The sequence below is a fragment of the Taeniopygia guttata genome, chromosome 5 (genome assembly GCF_048771995.1).
Source record: "Taeniopygia guttata chromosome 5, bTaeGut7.mat, whole genome shotgun sequence".
In the NCBI taxonomy this organism is placed as follows: Eukaryota; Metazoa; Chordata; class Aves; order Passeriformes; family Estrildidae; genus Taeniopygia; species Taeniopygia guttata.
This window is the reverse complement of record NC_133030.1, coordinates 56230194-56249785: the sequence shown is the minus strand read 5'-3', so window position 1 is coordinate 56249785 and position 19592 is coordinate 56230194. Positions and strand designations below refer to the sequence as shown.

General features: G+C 45.2%; 1 protein-coding gene across 4 annotated transcripts in view; it reads right to left on the bottom strand.

Annotated features, from left to right (window-relative positions):
* INF2 (inverted formin 2) overlaps window positions 1-10888 on the bottom strand; it is a 40468-nt gene extending 29580 nt beyond the window's left edge. Inside the window, exon 1 of one of the 4 annotated variants that reach the window (XM_030275093.4) lies at window positions 10772-10888. The gene's annotated coding sequence lies outside the window, so the exon portion shown is untranslated. Of the gene's footprint in view, window positions 1-9007; window positions 9030-10746 lie in introns of those variants that run through there. The other 3 variants (XM_072930473.1, XM_072930474.1, XM_030275095.4) reach the window with 3 other exon arrangements.
* Between the last annotated feature and the right edge of the window lie 8704 nt (window positions 10889-19592).

Sequence of the window (19592 nt, the reverse complement as noted above, 5' to 3'; positions counted from 1 at the left end):
GCAGGGTAATGATCTGGCAAAGGAAAGGAAAAACAATGAGAAGGAAAAAAGAGGATGCAGGGTGGTCAGGGTGGTGGGATGGAGAGCACGGGTGTGGGTGGGGACAGCCCCTTGCCTCTTGCATAAGCTGTGCTGGGTTTTCCAGCTTTGTGGCACCAGAGCTTTAAACAGGGCAAGACCTCAGGGGTCTTTGCAATGCTGGAAGAACCAGGACACCTTAAAATACTGAGGATGTCTAACCCAAGGCTGCCTACCCTAGGAGAGGGGCCACATAGCAAAGGCTGGGAGCTCAGGCAGTGTCCTCTGGACAGGGCTCACTCAATCACAAGAATTCTGCTTTCACTGGGCAACACTAAGATCCTGCTGAGCTTCAGCCCAGCTTTTATGGGCTGAGCAGGCTCTGAAGACATTAAAAGCTCTTTTTTACAGAAGATATCTCTGTGTGTTTCTGGTTGATATTTCATGTGAAAGCTAGTTTGCGAGCCACAGCTGCAAAATGCATCCACTCAGCCTCTCAGGAGGTGTTAACTGAAACCCAGTCATTATTAAATTGTGAATATTTCAACATGGCCCATTTCAGTATAAGCCTCCTGTCTGGCTCAGGGGTAGCAGTTGGGCTTCATATGTTTATTTCTTACTCTGTGAGGTTCTACCCTGAACTGAACCTCCCAGATCATCAAAAGTTGGAACCCACATCAAGAGTCTTCCTGCGTTAGGTGGGAAACTCCAGCCTTGTGTGCATGAGCACGACTCCACCAGAATTAGAAATACATTGATCTGTCTACCCTTAAGTCCAAATTCAGCTGGCCTTTAAGAGACCAAATTGCCCCCGTGCTTTCTAATTAAAACAGTTTCATCATAACAATGTAATGTCCAGGGAAATGACTCTGCATAATTCCCCATCCTGCCATAGGAAACACTCTGGGGGTGTGCCCATACAATCCAAGGCTATTGTTAATTCAGGATGGGTTTTACAACAGTAAATGAATGTCCCTTAACATTTCATGCACTCCTGAAGTGTAATCCCCATGTTCAAAAGATTAGTCACTAATCTGGCTCTTGAGAGCAGGACCAGTCTCACAGCAGGTTTTAGGGGAAAAAATATAAGAGGAAGAAATCCTGCAAAGAAAGGATTGTGATGGTGCAAATTCCTGTCCTTGAAAACCATGGAAGCAATGTAAAAGGTTATTAATCAGGTCCCATTACGTTTCATCTGAAGCCTGGATCTGAGCAATGTTACAGAAATGTTTCTCCTTTTAGAAAGGCTCCATCATTTCCGACATGAAAAAACCCCACCCAACAAAATCCCACAAAAAAAGCCCCAAAAACCCCAAAAGCAAAAAAGCAGAAGTGGAGAAATTGGGCTGAAAAGCAGGAAAACCAGCTCTCAGGCTGCACTGCTCCTCTGCAGGCCACATGAACATGAACTTTCAAGTTGCTCAGAAAGAGGGCTAAATGGTTTTCCCCCAGTAAATCAGCCCAATTTTACTCCAATATTCTAGCAGATGATTTGATGGTCCTCTGAATAGTAACTACACCAAAATCAAATAGATTACATCAAGAATTAAGTGCCATGCTAGGTCAAGTATAGCAGAGATCCTCTACTTTTTGAGTATCACTCTGCTGCCTCTGAATCACACTGCATTGGCTTGACTGCCCACATGGCCAGTCCACAAAATCCAGAAATCCAATTAAACAGACATAAATACAACCCATTTGCCTTAAGGAATTAGATTATTCCTAATTACAGCAATCAGTGTCTTCTTGCTGCTCTACATTTCTGTGAAAAGTTCATTCCCATGCCAGTGCCTTTTCAAGGAAGTCATGTCGAGGGTTTTGGAAGGGGAACACCCAGCACATTTTGGGCTGGCAGAGATACCTGTGCCAGCCAGAGGGCTGCTGCAATGGCTCTTTCTAGGTGATCATGTCTAAAATCCCTCTTCTCACTAAACATCAGCACAGATGTTATTCAAGAATGAAAGGTGAAGTATTCACTTCTGCATCTCTGTGATGGGTTTTGTTGGGTACTGTGGCACCTACGGGGCCAGTGATAACTACATGTCTACAGGGGAAAAATTAGGGAAATAAACTTGGATAATTCAATTTCTCTGTTCATTTGAGAACTGAACTCTGAGTTAAGTAAGCAGAAGGACCAGAGACAAACAAAGTGCTAAAATGGCACTGAAGTGGAATTAGGCATGGATGAAGACATACAAATTTAGGGAGAGAACAAAGTAAAATTTAAGGGAAGAGTTAAATCCTACCCCTGCCCACAGGTCCTCTGACCTTTGCAACATGACCTTATGCACTGGGGACAGCAGGAAATGCCAGAAGAGCTACTGGGATGTAAATGGGGTAAAGTAATGATGACCTTCCCAGGTATTGGGACAGCACAGTGATAGCAGCTGGTTTGCTGCCTTGTGGGGAGCAGAGACATCTGAGCATCCCCAGGAAACCATGGGAGCGAGACAGGAACTGCAGAGCTGACTGCTGCTGGCTCTTATGAATTGCCCTACTCTCCTTGAAGACTGACATCTCTCCTCTCCAGCTCTCTTGTCACAGACCAGCTCTCTGATTGCTTTGTGGCTGAATGCATTCACTTTAGAGGATGTTAGAAGGAGGGGGAAAAAAGCCTTCTGAAGTAGTCTTTATCTGATGAATACTTCCGATAACAAAAATAAAGGACTCTGCGACTGCCAGTAGCATATTTCTGGGAACTGTATTGAATGGGGTTGATCTGCTTAAAACACCCATAACATTTGCTCTGCAGTTCTTTTGGTAGGAAGATTCTGCAAGAAAGAAACATGGGGAGGGTGTTTTAGGGAGGGTGTTTTGGGGAGGGTGCTTCCACCTGAGGAGATTAAACCATGAACTGTGAGGAACCTGGAGCTTAATTTGGAAAGGTGTTGACAAAAATCTCTGCCAAAACATCAAACTGCACCAGCAGTTCTGCCCAGAGCCATGTACAGGTTTCCAAAGGATGTATATGCTCCTAAGCTTAGGTAAGAAGCCTAATATTTGTTATTTATCCTGCATATGTGTAGTGCACCCGTGCTAAGGCTGCAGGAGAACTGCTTAGGCACTGCCAGGATGAAGGGTGCCACGGCAGCTGAACTCTGCTCCCGAGTACACATGCTGGTGCTGCAGCAGCAAAAAGATGTAATTACAGAAAAAAGACCTTCTGAGCTCTGCCCCAGAGGGAGAGAGGCAGGCAGCTCCTGTCCAGGGTTTAGCTGTGTCCTTCCAGCACAAGCACAAACCCTCCCCACCTGCACAAGGGTGAAGATCTTCAGCAGGCAGCAGCTCTTCCCTAGAAACCAGTTTGATGCTGAAGGTCCACAGAGGAAAGGGTTGAAGGCATCACTAAGCCAAAGAGCTACCCAGACCCATATTTACTGACATCCCTTCTGAACAAAGCTACCAAGACATCAGAATGGTGCAGAAGGAGGAAGTGTTTTTCCAGCTGTTCTCCAAACAGGTTGCAAACGCGATTCCCTCCTACGGAGATCAGCTTTTCCATTCAGCTGCTGCTGAATCACAGGGGTTGGTATCTCATCTGGTGAACAGCCCAAATGCAAACATCCTGAGTGTTTTTGTTCAGATAAGGCTGACCACAGCCAGGATTCCTAATGGCATGGGCAAAGCAAGTATTGCAGACATTAAGAACAGCCAGGTACTGCCAGGTACTTTTCTGCTCGCTTGTGTGAATATGAACATTACCAAGGGTAATGAGAGAACCTGCTCAGCTGCTAATTCAAGAAGTTAAGCATTTGAGCTGTTTAAAATAAATGCTTGAAGAAGGCTGGCTTAGCATGATTTCAACATTAATCCACTCCCAAAGATGCCTTCCGAGTATTTTCTCTGCTGCTGGGTAAAGAAGTTTGAAGAGCCTATTTTATAACACAGTAATCCTAAAACATTAACAGGTTTAACCTTTCATTTTGCTACAGTACTCATTACAGCTGTTTTGAGAGGGCCTAAAATTGTCCTCTTAGACACTAACTTTCCAGCTCCAGCTAAGTCTTTGTATTAATGTGAAGAGATTTTAGTATGGGCCAGCCAACTGGGGATCATGGGAAAGGTCTCATGCTTGGTCAAAATGACCTTACTATACAGGCAGGATATCTAATGATTATCATTTTGACACTTTTCAGTTTCTCCTTATCACTTTAGATACTATTTTGTTCTTTGCAAACAAATTAGTTGTTCAATCATATCCTCAGGTTTGAATAGTCCAAAGAGTTGCAGTGCTTTATGCCAGCTGAACATGTGGCTGTCATTAATCTTCAAGAGGAAAATCACTATATTTGTCTGATAAGTTAATGCACAATGAATATTAGGATATAAATTTATAAGTGATTCATCTCTTCACATATGGCTTGCTTTCTTACATATGTTATCAGAACAGGGGTTTGGGAATTACAGGCTTGTAAATCAATTTAGCTTTGTGTTAGTCCTTTCCCTTCCTTTTTAGATAAATAGAGGCCTTATTTAAGGCTTGCTAATGTTTGTGAAGGTTCAGTCCATTTCCAGTAATGGAAACAACAAAACCCAAAATTTATCCCCAGGCTTATAAAAGAAGCTTCAGAACTGGATAAATATAAAATAACTCATGAATATTGGACAGCTTGTTCTGAAATGGGAAACTACAGCCCATCAGTGCATAAACAAGTGAGCACAGCCAGGCAGGCTTGGAAAGCAGCCTTCCAAGGGGGAAATGGAGCAGCTCAGCCAGTTTTCAGATGAGAGGTACTCAGGGAGCCTGCTGCCACATCGGCATGACACAAACCAGAAAGGAAACAAGTTATAAAATGTATCAGGGAATAAAAACATTTGTTCCCCCCCCCCACCCCCCCACCCCGTTCATCTTCATGGCAGGCTCACATTTGCGCCATTTGTTATATAAGTCAAGAAGAAGACACATTCACAAATACTTTCTAAATCACAGAGCCCACTGCTGACACGACAGGTAAATATTGCATTCTTACAGTTTCTTACTCCGTGTGAACTTCTTTGCTCTGGCTCAGAGCAGATTTGCTTCACTGCATTGTGCACCCAGTTGAAAGTTAAGCCGACCAATTCTAAAGGATTTATCTTCTTTTTTTCTTTTCTTTTCTAAATAGCAGAAGTAATTAATCTGCTTCAGAGAATGAATCAGCCTTTTCTGAGCTAGAAACACACAGAGGAGATTGTGGCTGTTTCTGGGGCAGGAGGGAGGCTTACTCACACAGCTGATGCAGCCACCCAGGGTGCACAGCTGTGGGCTGTGAGGGGGACAAAACCCCAGAGCTGCTCCCCAGAACCTCCCAGTGCTACCCTGTGCCCCCAGGAGACCCGCTGGGACAGAGAGAATGGGCTCAGCACTGCAGTGCTGATGGAAGAGATGAGCCAGTGCACAAGGAATGGTCCAGGGAGGGCTGTGTGGCTTTGCCTCTCCTCCTGCAGCCCCTGGTGAGGGCTGCACCCACTCCTGGGAGTAAATCCTCTGGCAGCAGGGGCCATCCTTTTATTTAGGTGAAGCACCTTGATCTGGGTCAGACCATTTGCCACGGTTTGACTTCTCAGTAGGCTGTGGGAAAAAAAGCACTGCTCACAAAAAGCTGCTGCCCTGTACTATGGGAACTTCTGTTTCCAGCTGGGGCCTCTGTCAGAAAATAAAGCTAATGCTTAGCTCACTGCTTCCAGCCAATGCTCAGCAATGACTTAGCAGGACAAGCAAAGAGCAGACAGCTCCCAGAAAGGGGAAGCCAGCAGAACAGAAGCAGCACGGAGATAGCTGCCTCATTAAAAATAATGCAACTTAACCCACGGAGCCCAGCCTAACAGCTATGCCTTAGCTGCACTGACAAAAGCAGAGCTGCTCACCCAAACTATAAATAACTAAATAAATCAAGCAGTCAAGATGATGCAAACCTCATTCATTGATCTGGAGAAAGGAAAGGGGCTCTGCTGCTGCTGCTGCTGCCCTGGGGGCTACTGCTGCTTCCCTCCCTTCATCCCCTCTGCCAGCCAGGGTGTGCTGGGAGAGGCTGTGCCCCCGGCAAGGGAAGGGCTCGCCTTGCAGTCCCCAGGACAGCAGTGGGGCTGGAGTGTCCCACCCTCGGGAACACAGGGAAGGGGTGGGACAGGCAGCTATGGCCCCCCGTGCAGAGCAAATGGGACTGGAGCTCATTTGACCTCTGCAACGGCAAAATCACCAACACTTTCCATTTTAAAGTACCACTAAATATAGAGGTTTTATGGTTGCAGGATGCCTTCTTTCCCACACTTTCCTGGAGCAATCTACAAATTCCTCTGATGTCCTTGCTTGTTAAAATGTGACTCAGCTTTCCCATCTGGAAAAGTGGAGACCCACAAAGTTCTAAGGTGGCCAGCTGCCACAAGTGATGTCCTGTGTTAGCATCAGCCATCAGCCTGGGAGCAGCAGAGGCAACGATGGCTTTGCAAATTGGGTCTGGGGTAAAATCAGTGTCAGAGAGTCTGCAGGTACTCTGTGAGCAGCAATGCAAACCACCAGCTGAAACTTTCCTTGTGTACCTTGTGGGGAAGTCCTCAGCACCGAGGAGTGACTGAGGACACCTGCTCACAGACTGATGGAACAGCAGTGCAAAGAGCAAATCCCTGCTCCGGCCTCTAACATTCCACAAAATGAATACTGTTCACACCTCAGCTGAATAAAGGTCTGGTAAAAATACCAAGAGGGAAGTCAATGCCAAGTAGCACCATCTGGTGATAATTATTACAACCATGCCAAGTTCAACATCAGGCCTTACCAACTACAGCATTTGGCAGCTCTTCATTTGTCTGTTCCTGCGATACTGGACACAGTGCTGGAGCAATGTCCCTCCTGAAGCGATCTGTTTTTTTTGTGGTCATTAAACATTTTGGAGTCAGCTGAGTGACTCCAATGCTGGAATGAGGACTTCATCCACTGTCTCTCAGTCCTTTCTGGCTTTGTCTGGTGTCCTGTATCAACTCAGCTGGTTTTTCAGAGACCTTGAAATACACCATCAAATGCTACAGAGCTTTTTGCAAACACTACTGCTTGCTTAAGATTCTCATTGATCTGTGGCTCCAGCATTCCTAGTCTTTGAAATGTCAGCTCAGGTATTAAAATAGTAGAAACAGCTGAATCCATGAACAATATGTGTTCATTACATCAAACAGAAAACCCACCATGCTGTTAGATGCTCTCCTGATGCTTTCTGCAGATGTGAAAGGCTGACTGACAGAGCAGCAACAAATGTTCGTCTGCCACATCACACAATCACTTTTAATTTTGGGCACTCCTGTAGATGCCAGGCAATGACTCAGGGCCTCATGCTTGAACCCCACACCCTATTTTCTTCCGTATTCAGTTTCATAAAATCACCTCATCTACCACTGGCATTATCTGGTAGCAATCATAAAACTTATCTGTTGCTCATTATTATTTTTCCCTAGGAAAAAGGAGCCAGAGGATACTTGCCCTTGACAAGGAATCTGCGAGGCACTGAAAAGTCACTCAAATGCTTTTTTTAAGCATTCCCAATTTGTACTTCACTCCAGTCCTTAAAGCATGCCTGCAGAACTGGAACCACTGGAATGGTGTGACAGCCCCACACCAGACCTGTGAGCATGAAGCTGCCCTTCTTTAGAAGGAGACAGTCAAAACTCAAAATTTGATGTGACTTGCTTCCATCCCCAAATTTGTTCTTAGCATTTTGGTTGGCAGCACAGGACTGGAGAAATCTCAGTAAAATTAAAACACTGATTGTTTGCCCATCCTGTTGCAGCACTTGGTGCTCTCAGTGCTTTTTCTGGCCATTGGGAGAGGAAGGCAACCTCTGCAAGACCAAGATCATGAACACTGCATGATAAACTGCTCACAGGCAATGCTGAGAAACACTGGAATAAACCTGAGCTTCGTGGATAATGCCAAAGGGATTACGATCTATTAGGTCAGAAGCAGGTAGTCATGCACTGAACATGAGGGGTATCATGCTGCAGTCTACCTTCTGCAAAATATTTAGGTGTTTTTCACCTAGTTATATAAAAAGCAACAATGTTAATGGAGTAGGGATAACTCCTTATGTTTATCAGCACTTACCAACCGCAGTATTTTGGCCTGAGCAGAGCTGGATTTGTTCAGTGTCACTGTGTGATGCCATGACCTGACTTTGTTGGTTCAGTGGTATTTTCTCTGAATCATTATTGATAGACCTTACTGCAAATATTAAGAGCAAGGATATTCAAGTGGGAGCTTAATCTGAGCTCAGACATGAACACTGAATTTGTCTGAAGTTCCTTCAGCTGTTTCAGCTCGATGAATGTTTTCACTGCCCAACCTGCATTACTGTGCTGCTACCCACTGCTGAATTACACCCATCTTATACTCATGGTTACAGTCCAATGGGGGGGTTAAACATCCTCATCAACAGAATAATCACTGCAGAAAAACCCCACATCTAATAACTGATGCCATGGAAGTGAATTGGGTGGAAAGAAGGACAAAATGCAACTTAGCTTGCTTTGGTAAGAAAAATTTTCTGCTCAGCTACTCTGGGAAAACTATCCAGCATACCTGGCACACAAGACAGGGATAAAGTTCAGCTTACAACATATTTGAAGCCATTTTCTATGCAGTCCAGTGAAATCAGAAGTTTGCAAACAAAAGATAAAGATTTGTAATAAACAGAGTACAGACCTAGAAGGATCAGACAGACAATGAAATGGAAGGAGTCAGTCTGAGTCTAGCAGGGGTCACCACCGCAAGTGAGGGAGATTCCATCCTACTTAACTTCTCCCTTCATGACAGAGCAAGTGGGAGAAAGCTGAGGGAATACTAAACCAGCACAGAACATGGGGATATGCAATAAAAATGGGATCAACAGAATGACTGGAATACAATGAGAGCTGACAGCAGAAAACAAAAGTCATATGGACACCTGGAGAGGAAAATCCCAGCTTCCCACCCCCCATCACAGGACAGGAGGAACCTGAGGAGGAGGTTAATTGCAGCACCTACCTGGTGAGGGATTTATTTCTAGGTGAGGTGTCCAAACATGAGAAGCACAGGACCTCTGAGCCCTGCAGCTCTGCTCATCCACAGGGAACTCGGAGATTAAGAAGCCCAGCTCAAAATTGCCAGGGATCAGCAGAAGCTGGAGCCTGCTTCATGAAAGCAGACAGCGAGTTGTAGCTTGTTTGGCATTGCACAGTAAAGAGAAAAGCATGCAACTCCTATTTCTACACAGATAAGAGAAAAGCACCAGACAGGGAGAATGAAGCAGACATAGTGCAAATACAAAGTAAGAGAAAGCCATATATCGGAGAAAGGATTATAATATAAGTTCAATTAAGGTGTGAAATTTCCCCTTCCCAGAAGGCTGGCAACAAATGAATTACAGTGGTGTGCAATAAGGCATAATATCATTCTGTGTTTAGATTTGCTGACCTGCCAGGTCTCTTCCTGTCCTACATTTAGATTATCTTTTATACAATGGGTCTTGTACACTGCTTGCATTTTTTCAGCAATATTTTTGGATGACAGCCTAGAATGGGATTATTAACTTATAACAGAACAAAAAAAAAAATCTCATATCCTCAGATTCCTGCTATCCCCTCCCCCCTGCCCTCTGGTTTTGGCAGCCTCTGTTTCGTGGAAAAATAAGCTTAAGTGGATGGAAGAGAAATTAGATTAGTGGCCAGACAGCCCAAATTATGAGCAAGTTCAGTAGGACAACGGCAACCTTACTGTAACTCTGCTGACTCCAACTTTCCTTTTCAACTAACTCAAGCCAGAAGTTTGAGTTGCAGGTCTGCTAGGGAGCTTGAGGTGTTTTGCACTGTGTTTACCCAGTTAAATTCTTCAGTCTTAAGAATCCAAAAAAAGGAACGTACAGTGCCACAGGGAGGGACAACCACGAGCACCGTTTTGGGCTATTTCTTCTAAAATCAGTATGTCTGAGCACTCCTTCCCCACCCACGAGCTCTGGAATTTAGCTCTGTATACTGATGTTGCAAGAAGCTATTTAATCACAGCAGAGTTATTGAGCAGAGGGGAGGATGAGGCTGGAGAGAACTATGTGGGAAAACCGGGCGGGACTTGGGAAACCTCGCCTGAAAACCACTGAATAACAGAAAAGAATTCTACAAAATAAAAGCTTGAAAGTGGCCCAGCGCAGACGCGGGCACAGCATCCATCCACGACGCGCTGCCAGCCCTAGGCACAGAGGACCACATCCCGCCCGCACATCACACCTGCAGCCGCACACGTTGCACCCACACGTGCAATCCGGCCGGCCTCACACCCGCACCCGCGACCCGGACCACATCCAGCAGCGGCAACCCAAACCCCGCATCGTGCCAGCGATGCAGCCCGGACCGCCTCCACCTGTGTGTGCTCCACTCTCGCACCTGCAATCCCGGCTCCATCCCACCCATATTTACACCGCGCTGTTGCATCCGCAGCCCGGACCGGCCCGCACCTCTCCCGTGTACCCTCAAAGCGGCAGCGGGGCCCCGTCCCAGCGATGCTGCCGCACCTGCAGCCCAAACTGGGTCCCACCTACACTTCCCTGCTGCTGTCGCGCCTCCATCCCCCGGCGCTCAGCCATCCCTCCTGCGGCTCCGAGCCGCCTGCCGAGCTCCGTCCTCGGCGGCCGCGGGCCCGTCCCAGCGGGGCACGGCGGGGCGGGGATGCCCGGCCGGGCTGCAGCCCCGAGAGGGGTTTAGCCCAACTTCTCCCGATCCCGCTCCCGCGACCGCCCCCGGCGGATCTCAGCCTTACCGCGGTGGGGACGGCACAGACCCTGCTGCGGGCAGGGACCCTCAGTGCAGCGACCCTGCTGCGGGCAGGGACCCCGAGCCGCGCCCGCCGCCGCCGGGCTCTGCCGCCCGCGGGAGCCGCGCCCGGTTCCGGGGCGGGGCGCGGGCGGGGCGGGGGTCCGGACCGGCCCCGCCGGGCAAGTTTTGTCTCCTCCCGGGCGGGGGTTCCGCCGCGCCGCCCCCAAAGCTGGGATCTGCTCGGCGTATTCGCTTGTCAGCCCCGCTGCCGAGTCCTGGCTTGCCCTGGCAGATCATCCCCGGGGGAAGAGCTCTCCGTCCCTCTCGCTGCAGAGGGGTGCTGCCCACCCTGGAGGTTCCCCCCGGTGTGCCCCTTCCTCCTGTGTCCCGTGGGCATCCTGGAGGCGAGCGCTGCCCCCGCCCCGGGCAGCCGCCCGACAGCCGGAGCTGCCCCGGTGTGAGCGGCGCTGCCCCCGCCCCGGGCAGCCGGGGACCTCTCAGTCCTGCCCTGGGGTTCCGATCCGCCGCCCGGGGCTGCGAGCTATGGGGGGGATCACGAAAGCTGGGGACAGGCTGCCCAGGCGGTCAGAGACCCAAGGGATCCCGCACCCTCCTCTAGGGACCCGGCACCCAGGTCTCTGCAATGCAAGCGCTTCATTTCTAACGCGGAATCATCGCATCGATCGGGTTGGAAAATACCCTTAAGGTCGTCGAGTCCAAGCGTTAACCCATCATTGCCAAGCCCACCACTAAACCACATCCCCAAGTGCCACATCGACGTGTCTTTTAAATACGTCCAGGGATGGTGACTCAACCCCTTCCCGGGATAGCCTGTTCCAATGCTTGGATGTTGTACTTTGCACTGGGCTAGTAAAGCTAATATTTGAGCATTTTGTACAGATTTTGAGTGTATCGCCATATAAACATCTAGTCAGATACTCGCCTAAAACTACAGTCAGTACAAGATACTAGATATTAAAACTAGAGACTAGCCTAAAACTAAAGTCAGTACAAGTTTAACATGTGGTACTTCTGATGGGCACAGTGGGCCACCCAACCCAGCAGAAGAGAAGGAGCCTTTTCCATTAGTAAAACACATCAGATCTAGAGATAAGCAATGAGGCAGGTGGAGTTAAGCTAAATATTGATGGCCAAGTGGAGACAATTTGGTGGAAAATTGTTTCCCTTCGTGGGTCAGAAGTGCTATCTCCTATAGGCATTAGGGGCATGAGTCAGTTCTGATTTCAGGCAGAGCCACTCAGCTTTGCTATCCAGAGAAAACCTGTCAGGGAAAATCGTGGAGGGGGGGAAATAACTGATAAAGGGCAGCTGCAAGACACTGAGAGCCGAGCTGAGACTACTGAGTTGATTACAGGTGACTGGAGGATAGTTACAGGGTATGAACAAAGGGCTGAGTACTTCTGAGACTTCAAATTGGAAAATGAGACCTGAGCTTTCACTGTTTGCTCATAAAACACTCCTCTGTTTTTAGTGGAAGAGAAGACAAATGGAAAAAGACTGCTGCTCTCGGAGATGGCAGTTAACCAGAGTGGCTCATCGTTTCTTCTTTTGCCCAAAACAAATGTTTCTAATTGGTATTTTATGCAATACTCAGGTGGTACATACTTAGCTTTACAAATCAACACAGTGGGAAAAATGGATCTGTCCCCTGCAATCTTTCTCTTTAGGATATAAAATTGTTTTTGAAAGAACTATTTGTTTTTTAGGAAATAGTTATTGTCTTTGGCTGCTGCTGCTGTTCTTGCTTTAGCCTTTTTTCCATTCTCTGCAAGTTTTTGCTACTTTGGTATATAAAGAAGAAGAGGGAACCCAAATCTTTCCTGCCTGAGAGCATCTTCCTTCTTTGTGTTTGTCTGCTGCCTTTGTATTCTGGAGGAGTCCTGCCAGGGTTTGCCATGTAGAAGTCAGACAGGTGGGACACCTTGATGTGGCCCATGGGGCTTCCCCTCCTGCTGCCTCATTCATATGCTCATTTCAGGAATTTTCAGCATCAGGTTTGTGGCCTCTGTCCCTCATGGTGACTGCAACTGTTGGGGCAGTTGGGCCAGAGATCCCTTAATCCACTTCCCTGTTATGTCCATAGGAGCATAGGGTAGCAGGGAGTGTGACCATGGGGCAGCTGGGTCACACACAGGAGACCTGCAGCTCACAGTGACCTTGTACTTGGGACAGATGAGAGACAGGGAGAAGAGCAAGGGAGCTATTCCTCCTCCATGTTTCACTGCTTTATTCATTCTTACTCTAATGCTCAGTACTTCTCTGTCCTGCTTGGAAGTAGAAGAACAGTACACATGGCTGTAAAATTTGCTTATGGAGGACAAATTATAACTGCTGGGCCATAACGGCTTTTATCATGTAGGAATGAGAGGCAAAGCTCAGAAAATACAAGGCAAAGAGAAAAAAATGAAGCTCTGTGTAAATGCCCCTCATTTTCACCCAAATCCCTTTTGACCTAAGCAGATATGACTGTGGGGGTGAGCAGTGAACACACAAGTGCTCCTTTGTTGGGACAAAGCCATGCTGTGCATCCATGTCCAGAGCTGGGTGCACATGTGCCATGGCCAAGGGGGTGCAGCAGCTGGTTTGCTTTCCCAGACCTATCTCTGCAGTGTTCTTTGCACTTTGAAACCAAAAATCAGGCTGAACTCTCCCTGGGCTCTCCATCTGCCTGCCTGGAAGGGATGTGATCACTGATTTGTTGTTGGATGGTCTGAATTGCCATTTCTATTTGGTGTAATCACTGCCAATTATGTCAAGAAATGTATACATAGAACTCCACCACATGAACCACATTCTTGTTTGGTTACACCATGAGCCACTATTTGCTCTTCTAACCTCCAGCTGGCCATTTTTTTTCCTTTGGTTTGGGCAAAAGAGCTGATAGTAAATTCATTTTTATTCAACAGCATCCCCATGCTTGGCTGCCCAGTCCCACAGTGAAAGGGCTGGAAAGAAATACCACAGCATCTGAAAGATGGGGCTTTGAAGCTCAGGGGAATTGTTGCCCTGGCTGGATTGAGGTCCTAAAAAGCAACTTTTTCAGTGGAGCAAGCTACTTCCAAATCATTCTTAGCTTGTAATGCTTTGTTTTCTCGCCATTTACACTAATATTAAATAAAATAGAAGACAATAGAAAAATTTCAGTTAGAAGGGACCTAAAATGACCATCTAGTCTAAATGCCAAAAATATGAATCAAAGTTTTTTTTTCTTCTGATCTCTTTTTTTTTTAACTTGCTGTCCACAGACCTCTGTCAGGTTTCTGTTGTTTTACCTGCGGTTGTGCCCTGCCCTTCAGGAGGGCTAAAACATTTATTTGGTGTTTTTGTCATGAAGGCAGGACTACAGTAGAGCTCAGGAATGTAAAGACATGAGTGTTTGTGCAGACCTTCCTCTTCCTTTAGAGTTTTAGACAGAGATCTGCCATGCCGAGAATGTAATTTCTGCACAGCTGCAGGAATTGTTGTCCCAAGGTCTGATGACGAGAGTTGGTTTTGTGTTTGTCCCTGTTCAGATTAAAGTGGGACTCATTTCCAGCAGTGATGAAGGTTAAGAGCATGTACTGCATAGAAGGATTCCTGATCTTTTGTTTCTTCACTTAAGCCCTTTGCAATGCCTACAGCGAAGGTCAGAGCACAGAAGAAAAGTGTTTTTTCATTTTGAGTCACTGCTTTGTTGTCAAAGAGTTGAATTTTCCTGAGGGAGAGGCCCCAAGAGAGTTGAGAACCTTAAAGAAAAAGATATTATCTATAATACCAAGTGAAAAATAATCTTTGTGTTTTAGTGTTCCCTGAACCACAGGAGATGAGTAAGAACTGCTGAGAAGCAATGTGGTATTTGTAAGTCAGTAATGGTGCATACATACACGAGGATTTAGACATACATTTGCAGTTGTAATGGGAAGAAGATAAACCTCCCCTCTCATTTAAGAAGCCTAGAGACACTGAATGGGCGAAATGGCTCAGATTGTGTAATTTAGATAAAGACTCACAGATGTCCTACTCACCTAAGCACAGGCAATTTTTCTAAGATGTTTTCAGTCTCTCTGCCTCATGTTTTGTTTTGTTAGAGGCTTCACTTGGAGAGCAAGAGTCCTTTGTTTCATCAGGGCTCACCTGCTATTCTTGCCTCCTCCCCACTTGACAGTGTTTTTTCCTTTGTGTGCCATCACGTTTATTTCCCCTGCAACTGCATCTCAAACATGACTTCATAGAGATTAAAGACTTTCAGAATGAGCATCCACAGCAGAGGCTGAAGTCTTCTTCCCTTCCCTTCTTCCCCTCATTGCAATTTAGGATTAATGGCTGTATTTCCCATGTAATGGATTTTTAAAGCACTGCTATGTTGGCACTGATTATTCAGGCACACTCAAAGCACAGACTAACGGGATGTAATTTTTTACTAAATCAGTACTCTGTTTTTCTTATAAATCTCTTCCTCTTTGTTCTTCCTGGTATCCTTCCAGGTACACAGCAAAGCCATGCTTGCTGTCACTTGCTATGGATGAGGGAATTGATTATAAACTAGGGAGACAGTATCCAGGTATCCCATTCACTGGTGGGATACACATCTGTCAGCCAGACTGGAGATGTCTGGTTCCCTCCTCCTATCGCTTATCCAGGTGATGTAAAGATTTCTAATTCTTCCAGAGCTTGGAAATATTTCCACATCAGGAAAGCCTTCTGCTTTTATGCTGAAATTGCTGGAGTTCAGGTTGCCATTGCTAATAACTCACCTAGGAGCATCCTTTGAAACCCTGTGTAATTCTTGATAATTCCCAAAATGGTGACTTTTAAGTGGGACAGATGCTGAGAAGGGGGATGCTAGTGGGGTTTAACAGCATTAGATTAAAAGACTTTTGGCTGATAAAGCATAACAAAATGAGGGTTGAGAGGGCATGTGAGCATTTCTGAATATCTCAGGAAAGGTGTCAGTGTCATGCAGGAGCAAAATACCCCCTGGTTATTCAAGTGTGTGAACTGTGTTAGCACAAGAACAAATGGGTATTAATAAGAAATAAACCCATTTACACTGAGGAAGAGAAGAAGGGTTTTAATGGTCAGAAGGGTATTATCTCTGTCAGGAGATGAAAGGCCAGAATTCTAGGCTGAGTTAAAAGGGAGCTTCATTTCTTTATGGAAAGTGATTGAAGACAGATTTGTCTGCAACAGCAGATGCCAATTTCAGTGACCACAAAGGTGTTTGATCCTAAATTCTCCTTTCCTTTTACTTAAGCATCTGTTTATAGCTTGAAGGAATGAAGAAAAGCTGTGGTACATGGTTTGCCCTCCTATTTTGGGTAGTTATCAAGGACAGCTGCTCTCACAACTTAGGGGTGCTTTCAGATAGGTCACTTCTCCTTTGGCTCCCTCCTTGTTTCTTCAAATACTCATGTCAGGCTCAGCTACCTCTCTTGCCTTGGTTGTGGTTCACTGTTGGCTTCCTTTCTCCTTTTGCATCCTGGATGCTTGCAGTATTTTATGCACTTTGAGGCAGGAACTTCTCTGTAGGTTTGCCTGTCTCTTCTAATGGAAACTCCCTCCATCAGCTTTTGGATGACCAATCCACTGCCACAGAAAGAAGGACCAGCCAGCTTAAGATGCATGTAACTGGTTATAACAAAATTACCTCATTAATGGCACAGCTCCTGCCTCTTTACCCTTCCCAGAATAATATTAGCAATGCAGATATGGGAAAAAAAAACAAAAAACAAACAAACAAACAAACAAACAAACAAAACAAAAAAAAAACCCCACCACATTTCTGGGAAAGAATTTTTGCAAGCTCTTGGGTCCTGTGATTTGATCCAGCAGAACAGAATCCACCTATTTTGTGCCTTGTCCAGTAAAGATTTAGAACTTCAGAAAAAAACCTCATCCAACTAGCAGAAGACAAGTTTGAGGCAAATAACAAGACATGATTCCTCATACTAGGTGATAAGTTGAGAAACTCCCTGCTGCAGAATGTTATTAACATTAAAATAAGTGAAGACCAATTTGTGGAAGAAAAATAGACTGAGAGCTGTGGAAATAATATTTTTGGCTCTGGAAGTTCTTAAGTTGCAAAATGTTGGAGACAGAGGAGGTGTGGATATGACTATATGCTATAATTAATTATAGCATAATTATTTGTTATTATGTTGGTATTAGTAATTGTTAGACAGGACTAGCAACTATGAAGCATCTTGTTTGGCCACTTACAGATGACAGATGTGGGTCTAGTTGGATGGAAGCTTTGGTGTGGCCCAGTAGAGCTTATCTTATATTTTGGGCTTTCTTCCAGCCTGCTCCTCATAGGAAGAGGTCATCCTCCACCACCTGCAGAGCACAGTTCACTGCCCACTCCTTGAATAAATGCCTATGAAAATTTTAGCTAAGGGACTTAGAAATAGACTGACTAAAAATATGATAGCTGCAAAAACTGTCAGGTCTTCCCCAGAAGGTCTTTGTTGTGGTTTTGAGCAAGGCATGGGGTTTTATTTCCAGAGACAGCTTAGTGCTAAGCTAGCAGTGACTCAGCCTGAGATGGTGGACAGATGGAATTACCATGGCAGGACAAGGCATGGTTCCTTCTCCTCTAAGATCACCATTTTCACTGCCCTTGCTTCCAGAGAAGCAGCATGTTCTGCATGTTAAGTCTCAACATGGCACCAAATTTCATGCGCGGTTTTGATAAATAAAATCTGTGTTCTAAGCAAAGGCACCCAGACAAAGCCCCTTTGTGAGAGCAAGACTTAGGCCTAGTGTATGTCTTTGGGAGAAATGCAGAATTCATTTTGGGGAGGGAAACTGATATGAACAGCAGGCCATTTTCTTCCACAAAGGCTCTCTTTCAAGGCTGGTACATGCAGCAGAACAAAGGCTGACCCCGTAATCTCTACTCAACAGTAGCTTGGGATATTTGATTTGTTTGTACATGCATACATCATGCCTGGCCGTAAAAAAATAGGGCCATGGTTTGATCCACTGTGAGGATAAAGCCAGCCTGTTCCCCTTATCACTCTGGTTTCAAGGAAATGCTGATTTTGTATCTCTGCCTTCTCTTGGATGAGGGATGTCCATCTTGCCACCAAGGCCAAAGGGTCTTAGTTTAAAGCCCAGTAACAAAGACACAAAAGGCTTTGCCACCATTTTATTGGTGCCAAATTGGTTCATCCTTTCTTTCTCTAATCCCTGTAATTTCTGTTTTTTTAAGAACTTTCTCTTGGCTGAATTCATGGCCAACAAATAAATAGGCCAAGGAGAACTTGGGTCTTCCAGGTAACTTGAGGCTCATGCTATGGTGAATTATATTGTATTTAGACTAACTCTCCACTTCTGTTCCTCATATGTAAAAAGGAGGAAGACATAACTTCCAAAGCCTATCCTTGGATGCCTGAGGTACTCCTACAATAAAATAGTCTTCTGCTCAAGCACATAAAGCAGTGGTAATATGCAGATTAGTGATAGTTTTTTATAAATTGTCCACAAAGTTTGTTGGGAATGAAACATATTTTCTCAGCGCATTTTGTGGTTATACTCATAATGCAAGGAAAATTTGGGTTGTTGCTCTGGAAACATAGCAAACCACTGGCCTAAGACGCTGTGTTTGCAATGTAAACATTTGGGACCTTGTTTATATAATTGTAACTGGAAAACAAAGCAACCATAGTGAGAGTCTTGCCTAACCATCAGTTGTTTTACCTGATGAAACAATTTTTACTTGGACATTTTTATCCCATTTTGTTCATTGATGAGCATTAGGCAAAAGTTTGTGCAGCAACAGTTGTCAGAGCCTGGCATGAATGGTCTCCTATGCCATAACATCACACAACATAACAACACACAGCAATGATTTTCTAATAATGTCAAAGTCTTTGCATATGTTTTAATATTTAGGCCAGGAACACAGAGATCTGTTTCAGCAGAAGAGCTGATGAAATGTATGACTCAGTACATGGAATTGCCTCTAAATACAAAAGCACTTGATTATCATCAGCAATTACCATGACAATTTGTGACATTCCTATAAACTGACCTTTTTTATTAGCATTTATTGTTTCCATTCCTCAAATATTTTAAGACACATAGTGATGAAAGAGCAGATTTTCTGGAGATCTTATTATCTAAAGGGTCCAGGAAAAATATGTGAGGGAACTTCAGATTGTCCTTGGAAAATTGGTAGAAAAGAAAAACAGAGGATTGAAGCAGTAATCAAAGGGGTAAATATGAAGCCACTTCCATGGATTAATGACTGGTTAAGGCATATGTAGCAAAAAAAAAAAATTCACAGCTGAGGAGGAGTGGACTTCCATTTGGTTCAACCTGGCAGAGACTGAAGGGAGACCTCAAGAAGAATTTGGACAATGCTCTCAGGCATATCTTATGAATTTTGAGGTGTCTGTGCAGGGCCAAGAGTTGGACTTGAAGATCCTTGTGGGTCTCTTCCAGCTCAGGATATTCTAGGTTTCTAGGAGACTGCTGTAGAGATTTATTTTGTCTTGCTTTTCTTACATATTCACAAGTGATCTACAAGTGAATAAAGAAGTGACAGCAATTCCGGATGATACAGGGTTAACTGAGAATAATAAAAATGAAAACTAAGAGTAAAGATTAACAGAAGGATCTCACAAAGGTTATTGGATGAATGGGAGAATAGCAGATGCAATTCATTTACTTAAGGCAAACAAGACAATCCTAACCATGCACAGCAGTAAGGTCTAAAATTAGCTATTGCCACTCAGGAAGAACTTCAGCTCATCATGTATAACCCCATGAAAATGTCAATTCAATGCTCAGCAATTAGAAAGCGGCAAACCAGATATTAG